This window comes from Callithrix jacchus, chromosome 1 (genome assembly GCF_049354715.1).
Source record: "Callithrix jacchus isolate 240 chromosome 1, calJac240_pri, whole genome shotgun sequence".
NCBI classification, from domain to species: Eukaryota; Metazoa; Chordata; class Mammalia; order Primates; family Cebidae; genus Callithrix; species Callithrix jacchus.
This window is the reverse complement of record NC_133502.1, coordinates 64,880,681-64,905,978: the sequence shown is the minus strand read 5'-3', so window position 1 is coordinate 64,905,978 and position 25,298 is coordinate 64,880,681. Positions and strand designations below refer to the sequence as shown.

Genomic DNA, 25,298 nt, shown 5'->3' with positions numbered 1-25,298 from the left:
GCTCTTCAACAGGAAAGGGAAGTACATGCTCTACGTTTGACAAAGTTTTTCCATTGAAAATGGGTAATTTTCCCCCCTAAAGCGTTGGTACCCAAAGGATACGCTTCAGGTATCTGAAAAGAGCCATAATCTCACATACTCTTTTTCTCCAATAATATCACAAATGTCAGGCATGAGATCGTTCATGGGGAAATATTTTTGAGAAGGAGAAAGAGGAGTTTATGAAAAGGAAAGAAACAGCTACCCACATCCATGCTGTAGTTTGCAAAGTGGAAGAAGACTCTAAATTAGGAGGGTTGGGTTTCAGAAGTGGTCGTAAGTTTACTCAGGCATAGAGAAAAAATAAAACTGGAAGTTGAGCAAGGTAGCTCAGGAAGCTGGTGCTCTGCAGAGATGAAGCAGTCCCACTGAAGCCTGGTAGAGAAGAAGCCGCCCGGTTCCCGTCAAACCTGGGAACAGAGTAGAGCTGACTACTCTGTTCCCAGGTTTGACGGGAACCCACAGCAGAGGGCCAGGGGTCTATCAGGTGATGAGGAAGGGTGAGGGGCAGGGCGAGGTACCTTGTTGTGTACCCACTTGGTGTCAGGCATTTTGCTCACCTTATTTGATTTCTCCTGAGGGATAGAGGAAGCCCCCTGGGTTGTCGTCCTACAGAAGAAATCAAGTAAGGTGAGCAAAATGTCATAGGTATCATTGCTGCATTACCGGGGAGCATTTGCCCTAGATTACTTTATCAGGAGATGGTACAGCAGGGGTTTTGCCCAGGTCTGTCTGATTCCAAAGCTCTGGCTCTAGACGTTGACTTCCCCTCCAGTCTGTGGGATTCAGCGCCAGCCTTGGAATCAGGAGACATGAATTTAAGTCTACATTCATGATTGCACAGCCTGGGTTACTTGTCCCACTCTCAGAGGGTATGGTAAAGAGCAGACGTTATAATGCCCAATTTCAAGACTCTGTCAATTTTATGTTGTTGTTCTTATTTTTAAAGGGGTGAGTGCAGAGAGTTTTGCTGGCATTTGCTGATAGCTAACTGTTGAAACACATTTTACCATGGGTGTCTTCGCAAGCAAAGTCTAGACGGACACAGCTGTGCCAAATGGCTGTTGTGTGTTGTTTTGAATTTTGTCACTTCAGATTACTAATAACCCACTTACACACTAAGTAGGCACTTATTCATATACAGAACAATTCCTTATGCAGTGCTCAACCTGCCATCTGGTCCCCTCCTGAATTATGCTAATTGGAAAGCACAGAGCTATGCAGTGGCAGAGTGGTCTGGAAAAGTCCCAGCAATTGCTTCAAGGTAGGGAAATTGCATTCTGAAGCCCAGATGGAAAGCAAAGCCCTCGCTAGTGGTGACTAAGCATGCTTTTTCCTTTGTCAAAGGGAGGAGTTAGTTTCAACCGACCAGCATATTTTGTTAGAGAGTAAAATGTCCTTCCTGTAGCCTTCCCTTTGGCTGGGTCTTGCTCTCTCAGAGTCTCGGGAGTTGTAGACATACAGAGTTACCATGGGCTTCCTGGGGCTGTCCTGATTCCACAGCTCATGCATGTGTTAACTTGATGTTGCGAACCAATTTTTTACTTAAAAAATGCATTCACCATACTCATTTACTCTTTCAAATAGATATAGACCAATAGATGCTACGGAAATAAACGACAAGAAGAGAAGACTTCTGATACTCAAAGCTGGATACAGAGAAACCACAGCGATGTACATTGGCTTTTGGTGGAAAGGGGATATGGGCCAACCCATACCTTGGTCTATAGATTGGCTGCTGTCTCTACACATGTTGGTTGGGTTGGAAATGTGATGGCAGCGGGGCAGGTATATGATGGCATCTCACTGCTGAAGGCACTGCCACATGGTTTGATGCCCACCGACAGCCACAAAAATGGACTGGGGTGATATGATATATACACAGCATTTCTTTCTGGAGATATACAAGCTGATTCAAGTTCTTATATTAGTCCACTGGGGCCATGATGACAAAATACCATAGATTGGGTGGCTTAAACAGCAGTTATTTATTTTCTCAGAGCTCTGGAGGCCAGAAGTCTGAGATCAAGGTGATAACATGGTTACTTGGGTTATAGAAGGCCACCTTCTCACCAGGTCCTCATGTGACAGGGAAAGAGAGAGCCAGCACTCTGGTATCTTTCCTATAAGAGCTCTAATCCTATCATGAGGGCCCCACCCTCATGAGTTCATCTAAACCTAATTAATTCCAAAAGGCCCCATTTCCAAATATGAATTTGGGACATGGAGGCATAATTCAGTCCATAACAGTTCTTAGGTTAAAAGTTATTTTTAGACTCTTGAAAAAGATCTGCAGCAATCCTTGAGAGCATGAAATAACAAACTTTTCCTGTAACGGGCGGATGGTAGCTAGTGAATGTTTTCAGCTTTGCTAGTCATATGGTCTCTGTTGCAGCTACTTAGCCCTGCCACTATAGCTCAAAAGCAGCTGCAGATAATGTGTAAACAAAGGGGCATGGCTGTGTTCCAATAAAACTCGATTTATCCAAATAGGCAAGGGCCCAGATCTGGCCCATGGGCTTTATGTAATTTGTTGGCCACTCATCAGCAAGCTCAGAGCATATAGATATAGACATGGATTCTTTTTTTGAGATAGAGTTTCACTCTGTCCCCCAGGCTTAAGTGCAATGGCTCGATCTCGGCTCACTGCAGCCTCCGCCTCCCAGGTTCAAGCTATTCTCCTGCCTTAGCCTCCTGAGTAGCTGGGACTACAGAGGTTCCCCACCATACCCAGCTAATTCTTTTTTGCAATTTTAGTAGAGACAGGGTTTCATCATGTTGCTGAGGCTGGTCTTGAACTCCTGACCTCAAGTGATCCACCCACCTCTGTCTTCCAAAGTGTTGGGATTACAGGCACAAGCCACCACGCCTGGCCCATAATTTATTTTATTTTATTTTTAAGTTCCGGGGTACATGTGCAGGATGTGCAGGTTTGTCGTATAGGTAAACTTGTGCCATGGTGGTTTGCTGCACAGATCAACCCATCCCCTAGGTATTAAGCCCAGCATGCAATTAGCTAATTTTCCTAATGCTCTCCTTCCCCCTGTCCCCCACAACAGGCCCCAGTGTATGTTGTTCCTCTTCCTATGTCCATGTAGAAAATAATTTTTTACCACAGCCATTGTAGTGAACAGCAAAGCCTATCTCTTCTGATAAGAAACAGTATCCAGAGGTACAAAACATAGAAATACCCCCACCTTTCCTTCAGATTCAACATTCAGCTGACATTTACTGAAGTCCCAGTCTGTGCCATGCATGTTGCTAAATGCCTTCCATTTGTTATTTGATTTAATTAATTCCTTCCCACAACCCTGTAAGGTATTATTCCTTTTGCAGGAGATCAACTCTCAATGAAATTCTAGCCCAAGGTCACACAGCTGGTGTGACAGAAAAGAATCCACCCTCCATTCTCATTCTGGAATAACAAGATGTTCTTTGGCAGAGGGCTCAGATCACATCAAGACTGCACGATACAGCCACACGTCCTTCTGCTGCTGGGATCCCCTGGAATAAAACCAAGAAAAGACTAAAGGTGGGCTTAATTGCACTCCCCATTCTAAGCTTTTTTGCCCTTTCATTTCCTAGGCTCTGTCAAAACTCCAGCTTTTCAGCTCTAAAGTAGTCACCTCTCATTACAGAGTTTCCACCTAAGGATTTGTATTCTTTCTGTGGAGGGAAGGTAACTAGATATTCTTCTTACTTAACTGGAAGAAAGGAGGCAGTTGCAAACCATTGGACTTTCTTGTGGCCCTCCAGACCTCACTGAGATCACAGATGTGCAGAATTGTCAGCTGCAAAAGCAGCACCTGGGCTTTGCATAGGCAGGGTGGTACATATTAGGATCAAGACAGGATCTGTCTGTCTGGTTTGAAAAAGCACATTTAGCATCATCATCACGTACTTTAAAAAAATTAAAGAAAATAAAACAGATAATCTCTTTGGCAGGAGTGTCAAGCAAGAAGGCTGAGAGGTGTCCCCCTGGGGTGGCTGTGCTGCTGCCACCGAAGGCCATAGCTGGATAGCAGAGCTGAGTCTAGAATCCAGTCTCCAGACCCGCAGCCCCTGGGAGCAGCCCAGTGCTGTAAAGAGCACACACCTTGCGCTCAGACTCGAGCACAGAAAGCCCGATGCTGCATGCTTTTTGATAACCCAGCACCGCAGAAACCTCCCCTGGTGTTAACTGCTGGAGAGACAAAGGGGCCTGAAAGTGCCCCCAAAACAGGATAGACAGGATAGGGGTTAGGCTTGCAGATATTGCTGACACTCCCCAGTTCCTGGGCCAGCTTTGGCCTAGAATCTCTCTCAGTGTAAGCTTCTTTGGAGAGTGGAGTTGGTGGGTGGATTCAGAGAGAGGCCCTGCTGTGATTCTTGGGAGGCTACGTGAGCCCTGTCTGCCAGCTGCCTCCAAGTGCTGCCGTGAAGGGAGGCTGGGAACGGCTTTGGGAGGCATCCAGGAGGTGTTGCTGCTTTGGCCCCTGAGTTCCAGGAACTGAAGGAGCAAACGACTGTTTCACTCCTCATTGGCTGATTTCCAGCCTCAGACACAACATTGGTTCTATCAAAAGGTGCAGGTGGGCAGTGACTAGGGGCTAACACACATCTAGTTGGAAGTTGTTTTAACAACTAGTTAGGGCACCAGATTCCTCCTGGCTCTGATCACCATCACCTGCCGGGCCTCGTTGGCAGCTCTGGCCCCTGCTTGGCTCTGTAGCTCCAAGAGAGCAGCCCGATGAGATGGGATAGCAGGTGGCCCAGAGTGGGTGGGGGAAGCAGGTAACCACCTGTTACCAGAGAGGACTCAGCACCATACACACCCAGCTTCCGCAGCCTCAATGACTTCCCCCCCCCAGCTTGGCAGAGACTTTGGGCCTCTCCTGGATTCAGATCCCTGGAAGGTGTTCTGCATCCAGGAGATGAGCAGGAACATGGAACAGATGTAGATGTCAGTCACCTCGCTGTGTGAAAGCCATAGAAAAGTCCTCTCATCTGTCAGATCCAGTTGCCTGTGAATAAAGCTGTCTTTATCTTTTTAATCATCAGAGAATGTTTCTCAAATTCAAAGAAAAGGGAAATAAGCTCAGTGCCTCACATGACACAGGCACTTTACACATCATTGCTGCGCTCTGGAGAAGCCACATGTCCCTGCGGGCTTAGCATTACCTAGCTTCCCTGGTGTCTTCTCAGGCATACCCACTGGGCTGATTACTGCGGTACCTGCCACTGACTTGAACCTATTATCATTTCACAAGTTGTTCCTGAGAATGGCAAGCCAATTTGCTAGGCCCTCAGACACACCATGAAACCAACTCAAAACCATGACCCCTGCTGCCTGACCCTCTGCGGGCTGCGTAAGAGCCAGCTTGAACGCCCCCAGGACTGGGCCTAGCCTGACGCTTCCAACAAGGCTGTATCTGGGTGCCAGGTGCCAGGTGCCAGGCATGAGGGTTGATGCAGTGTCTGCCTGAGATCATCCCTAAAGGTCATCTCACACTCTCACAGTGACCCAAGGCAGCACAGCCTGTGAGGAGCGGGTGAAAGAAGTTCAATGGGAATGGAAAGAGGGACCTCATCAAAGACCTTGGAAGTATGGAGCGGGGCTTCCACTGCCTGCACAGCTCCCTGGAACCTGGGACAGAGGAGGCTGCCTTCCCCTCTCTCCCCTCAGGCCTGCCCCGGCTCAGTGTGTATTCAGTGCTGGTGAGAAGGAAGAATAAAGAAAGGGTGTACCAGGTTGAATAGTGTGTCCCCAAATTCATGTCCACCCAGACCCCAGAATGTGACCTTATTTGAAAAGAGAGCAGATGTAGCTACTTAAAATGAGGTGAGGTCATACGGGATTAGGGTGGGCCCTAAACCCAATGGCTGCTGTCCTGAGAAGGTCACATGAACACACAGGGATGAAGGCCTCGTGGAGATGGGAACGGAGACTGGGGAGATGTGTCTACAGGCTAAGGGATGCCAGCAACCCTTAGCCTGGGAGAGAAGCAAGAGACAGTTTCTCCCTTGAGCCTCCAGAGGAGTGAACCTGGCCAACACTTTGACTTTACACTTCTGCCTCCAGAACTTGGAGAGAATAGATGTTTGCTGTTTGAAGCCACCTAGTTGCCGGTACTTCGTTATAGCAGCCCAGGAAACACGGATGCAAGAGAGGCAATAAGGAAGGAGGGAAGGAAGGGAGGGAGGGAGGAAGGGAGGGAGGGAGGGAGGGAGGGAGGGAGGGAGGGAGGGAGGGAGGGAAGGAAACATGAATGCTTTTAGCCAACCCAGAACAAGTCTGTGCTCTATGTTCTTGTCTTAGTTCTCATACTACGTATATTAAATATATTGTTTTTAACAGAAGCACACATGAAACAAAGTTATGCATTGACTGGTTAATAAAAATGTTGTGACCAGAGACTTTCAGGAAATGAACCCTGTATTTCCCCTGGGAGTAATGGTTCGGTATTCACTAATTCAGTATTGCAGCAGCTTTATAGACTATAACCACTGCAAATAATGAGAATCAACTGGATTTTGTTAGGGCAGCTCTAAGAAAGCAAAACAAGTTCTTTCACTTACCCAAAATCTTGCACGCCTCCTGGATGGGCTTAATGGTGATGATGTCATCATACACTGTGTACGTCATGAAGGCATCTTGTACTTCTGCAGAAGTTCTGGAAGATAAATCAAGGTGCAATGAATGCTCATCGGCTGGAGCTTTGACCCAGGAATATATCCACTGACCCAGCAAGATATAATACAGCAATAACCTTCTTGATCATAAGGAATGTGAAACACTGGAGTATTTGGGTATCAACTCCTCCAAGAAGCTCTCCCTGGACCTCAGTTTGAGCCCAGACATCCCTTCTCAAGTGCCCAGGATAGGCTATGCATTTCTACAACTTACGTAAAGATTGTTGGTCATACCCACTAGCCTGGGCTCCTTGAGGATGAGCATTGTGACTTATTTTTGTCTTTGAACCCACAGCAGTGGCACTGTACTGAGCATATGTCCAGAACTTAATATATGGCAGTAAACTGGAACTCACATGCCAGAGAGTCTTGTTCTCTGAATGGTAGAGCAACTGCTTGCAGTGTTTCTCACTGTTTTGCAATGTAGTTGGCTATGTTCTGGGAGTTATTGATGGACTTCAGTCTTCAACAGCTGGCCAAGCCTGCTGAAAAGAGGCTTAGTCTGGGAGTTGGAGACTTGCACCCTTGCCTTGGCCCTTGTGTGGGTCATCAAACTGTAGTTGGCAATTGAGTCAACAAATGGGGGAAGAAGGTGGGTCAGGGAATGCTTCTCTAAGAAAGGGAGATTTGGCTGAGACGGAAGGAGGGGAAGGCAAAGAAGAGCCTTCTGGGCAGAGGGAACAGGCTCCCAGGTAGCAGAGAGCATGTTTGAAGAGCAGAGAGGGGTCAGAGGGGGGTCAGCTTATCCAGAACACACCATAGAATCTTGGCATTGTGAGAGGTATGGAATTTTCTAAATGTCCAATTTCTTACTGCATGCTATTTCTGACTGCTGGTTTTCCAGTTTCTTCTTGAGTACCTTCAGTGACAACAAGCTCATTCCTTTGCAAGGCAGCACATTTCACTTACAGACTGCTCTCTTTGATGGAAAGTTCTTTCTTATGTTCAACCGAAACCCCCTTCTGGGACCTCATAATACCTTCTATTTATTGAGCATGTGCTTTTGGCCCGAGAGATGACAAATTATTGCTTATCACCCATCCCACTGTTGAGGAGGCTGATGTTCAGAGGGATTAACTGTCTTGGTATGGTCACCAGCTGACAAGAGAAGGATCTGGGCTCTGCACCTCGAAGCCCACATCACTCCTGAACAGTGCTGCTGGGAGTTTACTCAGTGACCTTAGTTCCATCCGATAGGAAAATGCAGACTGGGCTGGTCCCTCCTCTGGATACCTAGCCTTCTAATGTTTGATGTTTGAGCATCCTTATTCATCTCTAAATTTAACCAACTCTTTATCATCTTTCTGGACTTTATCTTCCTGCCCGTGAAACATGGCATTTATTATTACCTGCCCTTCCTATCTGTCAGGAGTGTTGGTAAGGATAAAACAGGATAATAAAAGGGAAAGAGCTTGGGGGAAATGAGAACCACCATGCAGATCCAAGGAGAGCTGTGAGGACAATGAGAACAAAGGGGTTGTGTGGTGGGTGGGAGGTGACCAGGGCTGGGGTTTAGGAGACGTTGGTTCCAAGCTTATTCCTTACACAAATTAGCTCTGAGGGAAAATGACTTTCCCTCTCTGGGCCTTGATTTCTTTTTCTGTAAAATAATGGAGGTGATGAGCAAGATTCGTGTTTCTCACCTTTTTTAGCCTCTCTGATACACACATATCTTCTTGGGATTCTCAGAGAGCCCCAGAAACCCTTGTGCGCACAGTTGAGAATCCTGGACTAGAAGCTGCTTGGATTCTCCTTCACCTGTAAGAGTTCCTGTTTTGGCCCCTGCCTATACAGTGATTTCTAAGCATCTTTGGAGGCAGCTGTGCATATGGCCTGCTCGGGCAAGGAGTGCTGTACACCCCCACTGCTGCCTGATGGGGCGCTCGCCACCATGTTGGAGTTGCCTCTTACTCGCCCCCAGGGGCCCGCAAGTCTCTGTGAAAACATGTACCTTCCTTCTGTGCCTATGAGCAAAACAGAAGCACAGGGACAAGACCCCAATTTAAACTTGACACATTGTCATAATGTATTCTGAAGACTTTAGACAGGATTAGGTGACCTCCAGAACCATCAGAAACGTAACCAACTCTGTGGTGCTCCCTGGCCCTCTGATGGGACCACCCATTCACTCGTCTCTGGATCTGGCAGCCTGTTCTTTCCTGTGGGCTGAACTGATCACATTTTAGCATAGAATATTTATTTGGGTTTGTATATATGTTGCACGTTGCTGGGATGCCAGACGTGCCCAGACTGTTATGATTTTACAGGGATTTTCAGCCTTGTTTATTGATCTCCATGATCCTGCATATAACATTTCCCACAGAGCCAATGCATATGTAGTCATTCAATCTGCTTTAGTAAAACAATATGTTCACCAAGAATTTTTTAAAATAAATAAACCAATTGATATCTTCCAGTGAGATGACAAACCCTCTTATATGCAGAGGGGAAAGAGAGAGAAATGACTATTGGGAAGCATTTTGAAGAGATGGAGAGTTGGAAATGCAACAAATGTGGGAAATGAAGTAAGAGTTGGATGTTTCCAGCTCACACAAAGAGGAGTACCTGTCATGTAACATGAAAAATGTCAGCCACATAGATGCGTGATGCATGCATGTGCAGGAGACTGAGGAATCTGTCTAATTGGCACTGTCAGGCATCCAATATGTGTTCCCCTTTAGTTAGTCCAACTAGTGATACCCAAAATATCAGAGCAGAAAATCAGGGCCAGCCTTCCTACAGCAGAACAACTTGAGGAGTGAAATAAATACACAGATTCCTGAGCCCCAGGAGGTAGTGTCTGAAAATCCTTATTTTTTAACCACTTTCCTGAGATGACTGTCCAGGCTTGAACACCACTGCACAGAAACACTTTCTAGGATTCAGTCTGGCAAGACAACAGGTTACAAATGATACATCTTACGTGGTTCAACCTTACTAAACTGACGTGATGGTTTTTCAGAGTCCAGTGTGAGCTATAAAGCCCACAGGAAAAATGAACAGCAAGTTTCAGGCCAAGAGAATGGGATCAGTTTAAGCCATAGGAAGTCATTTCTTCAACAGCTCTTTTAATGGTAGGTGGGGAATTCGTATAACAAACTTGCCTGTCACTGCGTGACTCAAGATGCATGTGGGGAAAGAAAGGCTCGGAGAAGCAAAAGATTTGTCCTGGTGTCATGACCATCTGGTATTTAGAAAAAGCACCAGTCTGTCTTTCTAGCCTGTCCTCCAACTGGCCTGTCTGGCTCCCCACAGCTTTCTTAATAAAATCCAGACTTCTCAGGTGGACATATCCAGCCGCTGTGACCTAGCCCTTGTACTCCCTCCTCACATCCAGCCATTTCTCCCATACATCCATTCCACCAGATACTCAAGCCCCTCTCTTCCCTGCCTTCCCACAGGCTCTCCTCCACTGGAGAAGCTCTCACTTTCCCTGATCTGGCCAACTTGATCCTTCCTTCCCAACTCAGTGTCAGAATCCCGATTCTGGACATTCTCAGTCACCTGCTGATCCGGGCGTCCCTGTTCTGAGCCCCTGTGGCTCTCTGTATCACCTGTCTTCGTGCTAACTGTGTGTGGAATTCATTTGCCCATCTGCATGCTTCCTAGAGTACCAGGCTGAAGGACCAGGAATATGTCATTTGATTTAATATCTTGACTACCTACCCCTGTGCCTGGCACACAACAGGCACTCAATAAATAGCTGTAAGATAATTTAGGAATTTAGGTGACAGACCTAACTTGACAGAGGCTCACAGACTCTATGTCAGGAGGAGACCGAGGAGCTAACCCTGGTTCAATCACAGTCCAGCTGGATGACTTGGCACAAATCCCACTATGCCTCCATTTCTTCATTTTTACAATGATAGTATTCAATTAGGTCATTTTTGTCAAGACTATGAGGTCCAGTCCTCCCCTCCTCTCACTCAGCCACCAATGGTGCTTCCCTCCTTGCCCTCTGATTCACTTAGAAAGACTCTTGAGGCACTTAAGCCAACAGTTCTCAAAGTACGACCCATGGGACACCCATGATTACCTGAGATGTTTTTAGAAATCCATGAGGCCAAACTATTTTCAAAACAAAATTAAGAAATTATTTGCCTTTTTGTATGGATTTGTATTTGCACTAATGGCACATAAGCATTGATGGGTAAAACTTGGTTTATGCCTTACAGCATGAATCAAGACAGTGGCACCAAACTATTGTATTCTTTTTAAAAATCTTCGGCATATTTTTTTAGAGTCATCTTATTCTTCACTGCCACATATGTGCAGTAAAAAAGAAATGCCAGTTTCACTTTAGGTTGTTCGTTTTGAGGTAGTAAAAGTTACCAATGCTATTAAATCTTGACCCTGAGTACACATCTTTTGAATATTTTATGTAACAAAATAGGAAATACACAGGCAAATGAAGTACTTCTCCTGTATGCAGAAGTGTGAATGGTCACTTCCAGAAAAAATACTTATATGATTGAGTTATGAGCTGAATTAGCCACTTTTCCTAATGGAACATCATTTCCACTTTAAAAAAAAAAAACCTTGACAGACGAACTATGGTTACTCAGACTTGGATATTTGGCAGACATTTTCTCAAAAAAAGAACAAAGTTAGCCTGTCACTTCTAGAAAAATAACTGGCAGAAATGTGTTGCCAATGACAAAACTCAAGCTTTGAAGCAAAAACAAGAATTTGGGGGGAAAAATTGCATCTTCTACTGTGAGCTTATTAGCATCCCAATCCTTAGAGGCTGACATTGTGATGATATTGACAAATGCGATTTTGATATTGTAGAGTGAAACATGTCAACATTTGTAAGATCAGCACAACTCAGTGAGCTAATAGTTTCCAAATGACTAATGCAAGCTAGTAGAAAATGATGCTAAAAGATTTATATCCAAGTGTAACACAGATCAAGAGATTTTAATATAACAGAGTATGAAGAAGGTCATTAGTGCAGTTACAGATTCAACGTTATAACTGACCCTTGAGAAACTAGCACTTGTCAAGCTTTTGTGAGGTTTAAGAGAATAGCCACAATTATCTGAGAAGTGGATTAAAGTTCTTCTTCTTTCCATATTTTCTTCATGAATTTCAACCAAAATCATATCACAGAATACATACATTGTAGAAGATGGAATCCCACTGCCATTAAGTCAGATATTAAAAGAGATTTCCATAACTGTAAAGTAATGCCATCTTGTCATTCATTTATTTATCTGGTTAATATAGTTATTTATCATAAAAATTTGTTACTTATGCTAACATATAATAGTATATATTATAATAAAAGTCTATTATATATATTATAACATATCATTATTTTTTATTAACTTTAAAATTTGTTTTTAATTTCTCTGTTTTAATTTCTAATACCATAAATGCCCACAGATAAACAAAAGCTCTGCGGGGTCTTCGATAACTTATGAGAGTACAGAGGCTTCGAAAACCAAAGTGTTTAAGAATTTCTGATTAAAACCAAGAGTGAGTCAGGTTTGCTTTAGAAGCTAATGAAGCTGAGGCTTCCAGGACAGGGAGGAAGCAGCCCCACCCAGCCCTCTCTAGCTTGGAGCCATCCCCAGGCTTAGGGGTCACCTTATACACCCTGGTAGTGGTCCTGGATGCCTGCAGGTGGGCTGCAGACCACCGAATTCTCAGGACCACTTGCTTCTGATAGACTCAACACACATCCAGACTCCACTCTGACCCCCACGAAGGCATGCGAAAGAGAGGCTGCACACTCCCAGTGGGGATCACCTGGTCCAAGAGGACTTGCCTAAAAGTAGGGGACAGGGGTGGGACTGGTTGAGGGAGATCAAAGGCTGAAGTCCTTCCAGGACTTGCTACCAGGAAAGAAGCTCACTTTAGCAAGAAACGGCTGAGAAAGTTATAGATGTGCATAAAGAAATGCGTCTAAGCTAACATGAAAACAAGATACGATAAAAATAGTCTTCAGCCAGCCATGCTAGAACATTCATTCTATCCTCCTTACAGAAAACGACACTATAAAATCATCGTCCAATGAACAGACAAACCAAAACACAGCCGAAGATGCAGGGAAATGTCTTATAAAAGAGGGTTAATTAGTTCATTTATTAATAAAAACATGTTTCCAGCTTTTGATGTTTATGTTATCTGTCAGCTTTAAAGCTTTCTTCCTTAATTCTAAAGAAGTACTTATTTTTGTGCTAATTTTTTATTTGTAATTATATTCTTTTTAAAGGATGCTTTTCCCAAATTACATAAGCTCCAGGCCTCATGATATCCGTTTCAACTTCTGCTAAATTTATCTTCTAGACCCCGTGCAGAACACTTGGGCACAGGGAAGAGAACAACACTCAGTGGGCTAGGTGGGGGGAGTGAAGGGGAGGGGAGGGACAGCGTGGGGGCGGGGGGGCTGGGCAGGGAGGATGAGGAGGGATAACACCAGGAGAAATGCCTTATGTAGGTGGGGGGGTGGGGGGGCGTGGATGGAGACAGCAAATCACCATGGCATGTATGTACCTATGCAACAATCCTGCAGCATGCAGTATGTGCACATGTGTGTACACCACAGCCCAAAACACAATAAAAAAATAAATAAAAGAAAATGTTAAACAAGTATAAACACAGCTACCTATAAAAAATAAAATTAAAACTCTCTGATTTCAGCTACTTTTTTTTTCAGCTACTTTTTAGCTAGACTTTATTTGTGGGAAAAGTAGATAACATGGAGGGTCAGGGGCTTTTGGTCTTGAAGGAGCGGGTAAGAAACTTGGTGAGTCAATTGGATGGAGGAGGGATACCAGAAAGGGGAATGAATGGAAGCCATTCTGACTTTTTCTGGCTCAATTAGTTTTGCAATATACTGTGCTTGAAGGAATGCTTCTCCGGACCTCACAATGTTAACAGCATTTCCTATTTAGCAAGAACAAAAATCCCAAGGATGCATAGGCAGGGATCTTTGATTTGTTTTAAGATTGTAGAGCTCTTAGAGATTCTAATGAATACTATGACCCCAATACCCAGATAATACGTGTAGTCACATGTACACAACATTTTAATAGATGATTTCAGATGGTTCTCAGAATTTCTTAAACCTATCCATGAACCTCTGTTTAAGAACCCATGACACAGAGAAGCCATGTAATCACATCCAGCTGTCTCCTAAATGGGTTAGTTTGGGCCTGGTAGTCATCCATCCACCTCTCATTCATTTGTTCATCTTCCATTCAAACACACACGAATCATGCAACCATTCATTGCTTTTTAATGTATTTATTTATAGAGCGGAGAATATGCTCTTCTTAGAGACCCCACCCTCCAAAGTCTGTCTGACTGGGATACATATGGACTCCAGACCAAAGACCATCAAATCCTCCCTCTCAGGCCTTTGCAATTGAGACACTGAGAAACTGAGCCAGTCTGATGATGGTGATCTCTTGAATCCAAAAGGGAGTAGAAAAGCTTGGAAGAAATAGAAATTAATCTCTTGAATACAAAGGGCACGTAGAAAAGCTTAAAAGAAACAGAAATTAAGTCCAGACACAGTGGCTTATACCTGGTATCCCAGCACTTTGGGAGGCTGAGGTGAGAGGATCACTTAAGTCAGGAGTTTGAGACAAGCCTGGGCAACAAAGCGAAAGTCTGTCTCTCCAAAAAATAAAATAAAATAACCAGGCACAGCGACATGTGCCTCTAATCCCAGCTACTCAGAAGGCCTCTGAGCCCTGGATTTGAGGCTGCATTGACCTATGATTATGCCACTGTACTCCAGCCTGGGTGACAGAGGGAAAAAAAGAAGGAACAGAAATTAAAAGACTTGCAGAGAGAAAAGAGAACCAGGAAAATAGAGTAAACGTGAAGGGAGACAGAGTCGGAAAGAGGCCTTCTGACTTTGTTTCCTCTGAGATTTCTCTGTACTTCCTGCAATTGGGCGCTGTTAGTGTTCTGAATCTTTACAGTAACTCCTTTAAACATTAGCTTACCTAGTGGATTACTGAGCCTTGGAAGCAAAATCCTGGACTAAGTTCTGCAACCAAGGTGCCAAGGGGAAGTTAGCGCCTCACCTACGTTAGCCGCCTCAGTCCTCACAAGGGGATGAGGTGAGCACCGTGAGTATCTCCGTTTACAAACTGAGTGCACCAAGGCTCAGAAACCTCAGTAACCCGCTGCAATTAGAAGAAAAGTTCAGCTCCTTCCCATCTTCTACACATTTATGTGCTTTGGTCCCTAAAACCCTCTCCACCTTCATCTCCTATCAGACTCCTCACACATGATATTCTAAGCATGTTAGATTTTTCTTGGGTCTTAACTTCACTGAGCTCTGTCTGACCTCAGGACCTTTGCACTTGCTGTTTTCTCTGGAACACATACAACTTCCCTGTCACGAGGATGGCTCCTTCCTTCCTTTCAGTTCAAACATTACCTTTGCCAAGGGGTTTTCTCTGACCAGCTCAGGGCATCTTCTCCCCCAGTCACTATTCTAAATGTATATAGCACTTTGTACAACCTGAGTTTTCTTTGTTTATTTGCTTGTTTACTGTCCTCCCTACTGGAATACATTCCCAGGGAACACAGCCCACATTCTAGGAGCTAAGTAACTACTTGTTGAAAAAATATATTTGCCAAAGTTAAACCCCAAGTAACTGATCCAGGCAAAATGTAAAGGTTTATCTGATTCCAAAGGCCTTACTCTTCCTCATCCGTTAGTTGCTTCTCATTGGTAAGTTTCAATAAAGGTTTGTTTGTTTGTTTGTTTGTTTGTTTTTGAGACGGAGTTTCGCTCTTGCTACCCAGGCAATGGCGCGATCTCGGCTTACCGCAACCTCCGCCTCCTGGGTTCAGGCAATTCTCCTGCCTCAGCCTCCTGAGTAGCTGGGATTACAGGCACGCGCCACCATGCCCAGCTAATTTTTTGTATTTTTAGTAGAGACGGGGTTTCACCATGTTGACCGGGATGGTCTCGATCTCTCGACCTCGTGATCCACCAGTCTCAGCCTCCCAAAGTGCTGGGATTACAGGCTTGAGCCACCGCGCCTGGCCTCAATAAAGGTTTTAACCAGTAGATTATAAACCAGCGATTTGGGCCAGGCACAGAGCTTCACACCTGTAATCCCAGCACTTTGGAAGGCCGAGGTGGGAGGATCTCTTGAGGCCAGGAGCTCATAACCAGACTGGGCAACATAGATTTTGTCTTTACAAAAACAAATTTTGTTTTAATTAGGTGGTGCAGGCCTGTTGTCCCAGCTACTCTGGTGGCTGAGGTGGAAGAATCGCTGGAGCTCAGGGATTTGAAGCAGCAGTAAGCTATGATCGTACCACTGTACTCCAGCCTGAGTGACAGAGTGAGACCCTGTCTCTAAAAGAAAAGTGATTTATAATTAGAAATCTGTAAATCCAGACTACAAGAGAGGAAAACAATGCAAGTGAGGGGGAGAAACATCTGTTTCCTATTTCATGTAAGATAAAATTTATGTCATAGGCCTGGAAACATGCTTCATTTTACCTAACCATTTCTTCTTAAAATTTCTGCAGGAATTGATGGGTTTTTTCTTTCTCAGCTGAAATTCTACTTTAAAAGCACTAGGGAATTTGTTATTTAAATGTGGCCTGAAGCAAATCCTTTTGCACAGCCAATAATCTTGCCTTAATTTCTCCTTTAAAAGGTGAGTTTTCTGCATACGTTTCTTTTTAAAGTAAATTCTAATATGATGCCATTTTCATAGCTGGTGGACTTGTTAGATTGGCTTTATTTTTGGCTTAAAAATGCATTTCCACTGCAATCATATCAATGTCTCGTGCTCTGTATACAAACATCCTCAGCGACCCAATTAAGCAGAGAATTGAAACTTCATGACGAAAGAGAGAAAACCTAACGACACAGATGCAGGATGTGCCCTGCTGGGTTCTCTATTCCCAGACATATTTCTCTGGTTCCCTTGCACTCTTACACCCACATTCAAATGTCCTTTATCACCTTGGAGGTCATGCGAATTCCAGAACTTCCTGTTTGTTTGGGAATGCTATGAGAACTGCTCTTCTAAAGGAACAAAGAGATGACATTCCAGCCTTTCAGGGAGGTCACACCAAGGATCACAAACAGGAAAGTGTCTCTTCCATCCACTTACACATGGGAAGCTGGGGATATTTTTCCCCCTTGATTGGAAAGATATGCAGAATATCTCAACTGATGAGGGCCCAGGAGCTGGCCATGCCACCTGTGCTCAGTCATACCTGGAGGGTGACAGTCCCTCCTTAAACAGTACGTCTCAGCTGCCTGTCACCGGCAGAGCTGAACATGTCATTTCGCCTCTGCTCATGTCTAAGTGCTCTGGCTATTTCTGGCTAGTTTCAGTGACTTCCAGAGCCCTGGCCTTTCTCTTAGGCAGGTTCTTCTAAGCAGCAGCTGAGCTGAGGCTAACGGTCCTAACCAGGAAATCAGATGGTAGAAGATTCATACATCGAAAATCAAACAAAAATCCATGTGTCCCCCTTACAGCCTGGTCCCTAGCATTTATGAAGGTTCCTCAAGGCAGGACTAGACAGTGACCTATACTGAGAGTCAGGGAGATCAGACTGAAAGGAGGAGTGGATAAAGCCATTCAGCAATTCACACTAACTTTGGGAGGCCAGGTCTCCTCTGGGCAAAGAGGAAGCCTTTGAAGAACATCTGCTTCTTCAAGGTGGAAGGCACAGCAATAAAGTGATTCCTAATAATGTAAAGTGTAATGTAATCCTAATGTAGCACCTATATCTCAGGGGAGGAGGAAGGGTGCTTACTGAGTTTCTACTAGGTACTTCTGTGTAGATTGTACCACTCAATTCTCTCCTTATCCTAGAAGATATGTACATTATTCTCCCTTTATCAATGAGAAAACAGCTTCAGAGAGGTGAAGCAACCTGCTCAAGACCACAGAGCTCTGAGCAGCAGAGCCCAGATGCAAATCCAGTCCAACGGGATGCACGCCACTTCTGCCACCTCTCCCTCAACCCACTCAAGGACCAACATCTTGAAAATAAGCCAATAGCAAGCATTGAAGCAGCCCTTACGTGACAGCAGCTTACATTTGTTGAGTGCTCATCCCTGGCCACCCATTTTTTTCTAAATGCCTGGTTTGTATTATCTCTCTCATTTCACACTTGCAACAACCCCCGTGAGGATAGCTACTTTTATTATTTTTCTTTTCAGGTGAAACGCCTGGGTCGTAGAGTGGTTAAGTGCCATGCCAGGGTCATACAGACTGTACGCCGTGCTTCTGGGCTTTGAGTTCAGCCTTGTAGCCCCAGAGCCCCTGCTGAATCCAACAACGGCTTCCTAGGGACTTGCAAGAAGGCCCTGCGACTTCTGAGAATATGAGCATCCTATTTCCCAAGTTGGTTCCCTGCCCACCCTGGAATGTCCACCCAACAGCCTGGCTGAGCCCGCCCTCCCTCTCCTAAGACTGCTCGCCCTGTGCATAGGAGCAGCTGATCCTGTGGAAGGCAGAGGTAGGGCTGGAGCTGACCTGCCTTGTCCAGTTTATAGCAGGGGAAAAGATCCCAGCTTCCCATATGACATGGCCCTTCAGCGCCCTCATTCCTGTGTTCCAGGCATACCTGTAATGTTTCTACAGATTCTAAAGCCATCCAGGCCAAATGGCTTATTTGCTTCTTTAATCCTCTAATTCTCGGGTGTTTTTCGCAGTACCAGACTTACCATGGAAACTCAGTAAACTCACGTTTAAAGACACTCCCCCTTATTTCACCCAGAACCTTAAGTATGAATGAAAATGAATTCCCATTGCCAGTTGCTCTTCCTTTCCCCGGGTAGAACGGCCTAATAGAAAGAGGAGTCTATGCAGTTACAGACCTGGGATTGTGTCCCTGCCTCAGCCCCTTATCTACTGTGCAGTCCTCAGCAAAGTCCTCCCGGGATTCAGTTTCCTCTTTGGTGAAGCAGGACAATACCCTGCCTTGCAGTGTTCTTTTTGGGCTTTCATAAGATTTTATGTAAGAGGCGTGGCCCAAAGTAAGTGCTTAAAATAAGAAGAATTCTCTTTCCTGTCCTCTATTCTTACCAAGTTTAGCCTTTACAACACAATGGCCCTTAATAAATAAATAAGTCTTTAAATGCATCTCTCCCCAGGGCCGCATAGGGGGCTGAAAAAAGGCCCTTTAAGTTTCCGACAGTGCATCCTGACTCCTTGTCCCCTTGCTGTGCAGTCTTGGCCAAGTCACTTCAACTTTCTGGGCCTCAGTTTCCTTACCTGTCAACTGAGATCTGGGCTAAGTAATCACTCAAGGGTCCACCAGTTTCTCTGATTATAATTACTCAGTGCTCCTACTTAAAATATTTGGAAATGAGTATTCTTCACCTCTATGAGGCCAGAGCTCCTTTTTTCCATCTAAACTTGTGGAGCCGTAAGCAATTAACCCCAGAGATGCTGATTTACCCTGAGCTGCCTTCCCTAGAATAAGAAGGTTGATGGTGCCACGTGTGTGAGCAGTGGGCTGCCGTGAAGGCCTGTGCAGGGCCGTGGGTCTGGGCAGGACCTGACTGTGGGCAAGTAAGTCACTGTGCTCTCAGCTAGAGTTATTTTATTTTTAAAATGGGGGTAGGAGAAAGGGGAGGAAAAGTTTACATTAAGCATTTTAAATTGGTTTTACATTACAAAATCAATAAAACCATATAGCAAATTTGGAAAATAGAAAAAGAAAATTTGAGAAATAGATATTAGGAAAAAAAATCATCCGATATTGTATCTAATTCAGTCGCTATTTGTTATTATTTGGGTCTTTCTCTTAATCCTTTTTCATTTGGTTTACCTAGTAGATATGCGACTTCTGTTTTTGGGGTTTTTTCTTGTTCCTTAACTTAGAATTGTCATTAAAGCAAGTTGCTTCGTGATCTTTGCAATCATCACATAATAATGCATATTTCTTTTGTCATTCCATTTGTTTGCTTGTAACTTCTAAAGACAATTTTTATTTAATTATTTTTAAATATAAAGTTAAATTATATCTTTTTGCATACATATGCGTATATGTGTGCGTAAAGTTGTGTGTTTCTAAGAGAATAGATTCTCAAGAATGGACTTACTGCTTCAAAGGATTTGATCATTTGCACAGCTTTTGGTACGTGTTGTCAGATTGCTTTCCAAAGGGGCTGCACCGATTGACTATGCCATCAGCAATTACCCATTTTGCTGTATCTTAACCAGAACTGGTTATTATCATTTAAATTTTTTGGAGATTTAATCGGCAAAGCAGTGCCTAATTGTTTTAATTTGCATGGCATTGATGAACTGAGGAAGCCAATCATTTTTTTATATTTTTGTTTTCCTTTCCCTTCCTAGAATCAAGTGATTTCTGAGGCACTTTCATCCCCAACCCCTAATACTTGAAGGCTGGGAGCCTCTAGGAAAGCAGACAGATAGCACAAGATTGTAGGAGCCAGAGAGGAGACTGTAAGGAGAGGTGAATGATGGCATTAAGAGGTTACTGGACAGAGGAGAAAAACTAAGAATTAACTAAGGAACACCTAAGAAGTGACTCTGCTCAAACTTAAAAGGGGTCCCCTCTTCTGTTTGGCAGCTCCATTGATGTGCAATGGAGATAATACAGTTGCTCTCTCTTCTGTGATTAGAAAATGAGAATTCATTCATGAGACAAAAGTTAAACTAACGTTAGTACTATTTACAGTGAGACCCTGTTTTAAGGCTGATTTTAGGAATTAAGACCGATACCTTCATTAAAGACAGATAAGGTATACCAGGTGTTTTCTGTATCTAATTCATGTTTACACTACTTGAATTGATCTCTTTAGTAACTGAATCTCTTTGAGAACCAGCTGTATCTTTTTTGACAGGTCCATTCAGCTAACTGGCTTAATCAAAAGGTCAGTAAAAAGCTGTAACCTTAAAAACACTGGAGGTTTACCAGTTGCTCCAGGGATACTTCATCTTCCCTTTCATTTACTTCAATTTTTTCCATGTTTCTTCGCCAAATTTCTCTATCACAAGAGATTGCAGACAGGTGTTGATAAATCCATACTAGAATACAAAACCAGAAGAAAAATATATGTAATGAGGCATGAAATCCCCAGTCATAGACATCTTCATGTCTTTTAGGAAGTGTACAATGGCATCCTCTTGGAGAAACTAATGATATTCCTTGTTTCTCATGATTTAATTTAATAGCTGTACTCGTTCCCAACTTAGGGAAAACCTGGAAGCCCATCGCTTGGGTTATTTCCATAGAGAAACATACGAACTACGTTTGAAATCGAATTATAATTAGAGAAAGTTAAAGTGTTTACTGTCAATTATAATCCTCTCTGAAATAGGGAACTGGTTTGTTAAAGAATTAAAAAACACACCAGTGGCAGGGGAGCGTTAGACCTGGGAGAAAGGAAGGGCACACACTTCATGTCAATTCCAAAAAGGCAGTGAAAGGACAATTTTTTTTTATACAAATGAATCTAGTGTTGGCTGTGTGTGTGTGTAGAATATAAGGGTGCAGAAAAAGAGAGGAGGAAACTCCAGTAAGAAAGACAGCACCAGGTTAACAGAGAAAACTGTTTTCTGGGTTTGCTCATTAATCTGTGCTCCTTCTTCTTCCTCCATCGGAAAAAAAAAGGGAGGACCCATGAACACGTTTGCTTAGTGAGGGGCAGTGTGCTCCACGCAGGCCACCCGCCTTCCACAACTCAGGGGCTCCTAACCAAAGCGGAGTGATTGAATTATATTTGAAAGCAACTTGTGAGCTCAGCTTTCAAAAGGGTTCTTCCTAAAGGGAAGAACCCTTTTGTCCCACAAATATCAGGCTCCAGATTTATTTTATAAGTTTGGATTTTCACATATATAGGAATTTTTTAACGTGAAAGAGCCCATGCCAACAGGAAGGAAAGGGTCTAAACGCTGGTAGTTCTTTTCTGGCAATGGGAATATTTGTCCTACTGGGTCATATTTACAGTTCCCCACCACCAATGTCACCCTTACTCTATCTTGTCCCAGCTCTACCGTCCCCAGCGTGTGCCTGCACCCTAGCCTGGCATTCAGAGCACTCTCTAGAACTGTCTTAATTTATGTTTCTTTTTTTTTTTTTTTTTTTGAGACGGAGTCTCACTCTGTTGCCAGGCTAGAGTGCAGTGGTACGATCTCGGCTCACTGCAACCTCTGCCTCCCAGGTTCAAGCGATTCTCCTGCCTCAGCCTCCCAAGTAGCTGGGATTACAGGCTCGTGCCACCACGCCCAACTAATTTTTGCATTTTTAGGAGAGACATGATTTCACCATGTTAGCCAGGATGGTCTTGATCTCCTGACCTTGCGATCGCCTGCCCCAGCCTCCCAATGTTTCATTTTATCACCTACTCCTGCTGCGTTAGGCTCATCTGAAATGCTTACCACCCTCCCTAAACAGAGATGACACTTCTTCAATGGATAGGGTTTCCTCTTTCCTCACCCGGTCAGCCCAGGGCAAGGCCAGGCTCTGATGCTACTGGGATGCTGCCTGGTCTGCAGGCAGCCTGGTCTGACCAGCCCCAGCCATCATTCCCTGTCACTGCTGGATGCTTCTGTGTCCTCATCACCACAGGGCTGGCGTGTTAAACGATCACAGGAACATGCTCATATTTTATATCAATCAGCACACACATATACATACACACAGGCATACATGCATGGTGTGCATGTATTTGTATATACTTACATACATTATGTGTGTTTATATATGGATATGCATACATATGTACATATATACACATATGCGTGTGTGTGTGTATGTGTGTGTATATATATATACATATTTTTCCTGTTCTTTGTTAAATTGCAAGCTTCTCAGGGCCAAGAAGTAAGTGTCATTTATCTGTATTTTGACTAAAGTGCCAAGACAGTGTCTGATACATAGTAGGTGTTTAATAAATACTTATTGAGGAAGGAAGTACTGAATTTAAACCTCAAGTCTGAACTTAGGAAAATCTCTACGTAACCCCAGTTATTCAACATCAATCCAATGTTAACAAAGAGAGCAACTGTTTAACTTAGCAATCTTTGCAAAAGTATACCCAGTCAAATAAAACATCGTGCCCACTGCCTGAGACACCCTTCTGGTGTGTAACAAGGGAAACTGAGGCATCGGGGACTGTGAAGACTGCTGCTGGTTGATAACCACATCATCTACTTCTGGGTCATGACCACCCGATAGTGGGCCTCTGTTTGATGAATGTAGGGCCACCGTGACAGGTAGTTCAGCATTTGTCTTTGGTGTTCAGCAGTTCCCCAAGCTGGTAGCAGAGCTAATCATTTAGGGACCTTGAGCCTACAGATTAGAGAGCGGCCCTTTCACCCTCTGCTGATTATAAACATGTCCTCTTCCTGTCCACTAAAATCAGGTGACTTTTTCTGCCCCTGGAGAGAACAAAAGAGGCAATGGATCTCACACAATGTGTCCAGCGTATGCCAGGGCCTTGGTGTTTACTGCCCACACCCAGGTGGAGGGGGATACTTGGTAGAACACACTCTACACATTTGAGGGACTCACTGAAGTGGACAAGAATGGCAGCCAGCACCAAACTCTCTAACCATCTGGAACTAGTACCGCTCAGCCAGTGAGATCAGCAGGCAGGCAGGGACTGTCATTGGCAGGCGGCACCCCAATCTTTCAGAGGCTACTTTAGGCCATAGCTGTGGCACCCCCCAAAAAACATCTGCGTTCCAAAGAAGCAATTAAAACATCTGAACATGTTAAGGTTTAGCCAAATCTTTCTCTTGTAAAGATGTCTCCATGTTGCAGTCCTACTTACCGTGCCTGCCAGGCATTGGCTGGAGAATGTGGCTTCAAAATAAAATGCAGCCTTAGTGAGCCCAGAGAGGGGGTGCGGCTTAGGAGAAAGGGTTTGGGCTCTGGAGCCAGAAGGGTTTCTGTTTCTGTGACTTGTAGCTGTGCAGCTTTGGGTAAATTGCCTAACCTCTCTGAGCCCACCCTGCTCGTGAGCTGAAGTGGAAGTAATACCATTTGCTCAGTTGGAGGATGGTTGTAAGGGTTATAGAGAAAGGGTTCTGGAGTCAGACCATGAGGCTCATTGCTGACCCCAAGTCTAACTTGCTGTTTAACTCAGGCCAGATCTTACTGGTCTTCAGTTGTCTCATCTGGAAAATGGGGGTGAGAATGGTCCCTTCCTCACAGGGTTTTAGTAAGGATTAAATGAGGCAATATGTGTGAGGTACTTGGCACATAGTAAGCGCTCAGGAAACTACAGCCACACTTCTTAGATAACAAGAATGTGGAACAATAGGTGCTTAACAAACGGAAGCTGAGGGAACATCAGGGCGGGGGGGCGGGGGGGGGCTGCTCACCGTATTCCGGCCGCAGCTGCTCCTGGGGCCGCAGCGACTGAGGTGCAGCACCAAGCACTCGCCCTTCCTGCCAGCCCCTGGTCGCTCAGGAGAACGCACTGCGTCTCTGGAAGCCTGTCTTGTAGAGGTCCAGGCGGCCCACAGGGAAATTAGGAGCTCATCACTGGCCTCCAAGCAAGGAGCACTGTTGGGTCCTCAGATGCCTGGGGAGTACAGCGTAAGGCCGTCCCCTCCGGGGAGCAAGCAGGACCTGCTGCCTGGCTCCCCAAATCATGCACATCCCGGATGCTAAGCTCTCAGGAGTTCGTCCTGACACCTGAAGCTTCTCCCCGAGGTGCCAACGCCACAGAACGCTCTTCTCCCAGCACGGAAAGGCATATACCCCTAAGCTCCTGTAGGAAGACTGCCTTGCAGATGAGGCTACTGAGCGGTCTTTTTAGTCTCTCTTTAATTAAACCTCTACGGAGGCCGTCCAGGAACGGCCCGCCTTGACCGACACTTGGCCCCACAGTGTCAGCACGGGAAGTCCCCTGACCAACACTTGGCCTCACTGTGCCATCACGTGACATCCCCTGGTGCTTCGAGCCTCATCCTCTATCCTCATCACCATTCTGTTTCAGGCTCTGGTGGGGCTGTTGGCCAGAGGTCTATTTCCTGAGCATTACTTGTGGTCAGAGGTGAGAAGTCCAGCCACTAACCAGGTCCAGCGAATGCTGCCTGTGGCAGTTGGAACACACATGCTAGCTTTGGTGAAAAAACCGAGAACAAATAAATTCAGTAAAATCAAAGGCTGGGGTAAGCCCTCCAGGCTGCAGTGTGGAGGTGTGGGGGACTAGATAGACGTGGCTAGTGATTAAGACAGCACATCGGGGACCTAACAACGCCACAGTGGGGGCCATCCGCTGAAGTGAGTGTCCAGACATAGCACGATCTCGTGAAAGACTTCCGCATCCTTCCTTTGGTGTTGCAGTTTGTTGAAGGATTCTTCCCTCCTCAGTAAGCACTCCTTAACTCCCAGCTGCTGGCATCCCTCTCCCATCCTGCCTGCCCTTCTTTCTGTCGCTCTCCTTAGAAAGACTTTCTGGTCCTCCTTCCATTCACCCTTTAACCTCTGGCTTCACTCAAGCCAGCTTCTCCATAGAAGGACCTGACACCCAGAGAGACTCGTTTAAGCCCCTCTTCTTTCTCAAGTGGGGACTTCACTTATTCTCAAAAGCTGGACTCTATGTGCTGCTCCTCAGTGGAAGGAACATGTGGTCAGGAGGAGAAAAAAGG

At 44.8% G+C, this 25,298-nt stretch overlaps 2 long non-coding RNA genes across 2 annotated transcripts; one reads left to right on the top strand and one right to left on the bottom strand.

Moving 5' to 3' along the window:
- The first annotated feature begins 3,488 nt into the window (after positions 1-3,488).
- LOC118153147 (uncharacterized) lies at positions 3,489-5,072 on the top strand. The gene is made up of 2 exons (XR_004742439.3): positions 3,489-3,571; positions 3,985-5,072. It is a non-coding gene; the product is annotated as an uncharacterized LOC118153147 (long non-coding RNA).
- Positions 5,073-6,593: 1,521 nt separating this feature from the next.
- LOC103791433 (uncharacterized) lies at positions 6,594-24,448 on the bottom strand. Its single transcript, XR_617802.4, has 3 exons — positions 24,024-24,448; positions 20,608-20,720; positions 6,594-6,692 (listed from the first exon to the last, which is right to left on the bottom strand). It is a non-coding gene; the product is annotated as an uncharacterized LOC103791433 (long non-coding RNA).
- Positions 24,449-25,298: the final 850 nt, after the last annotated feature.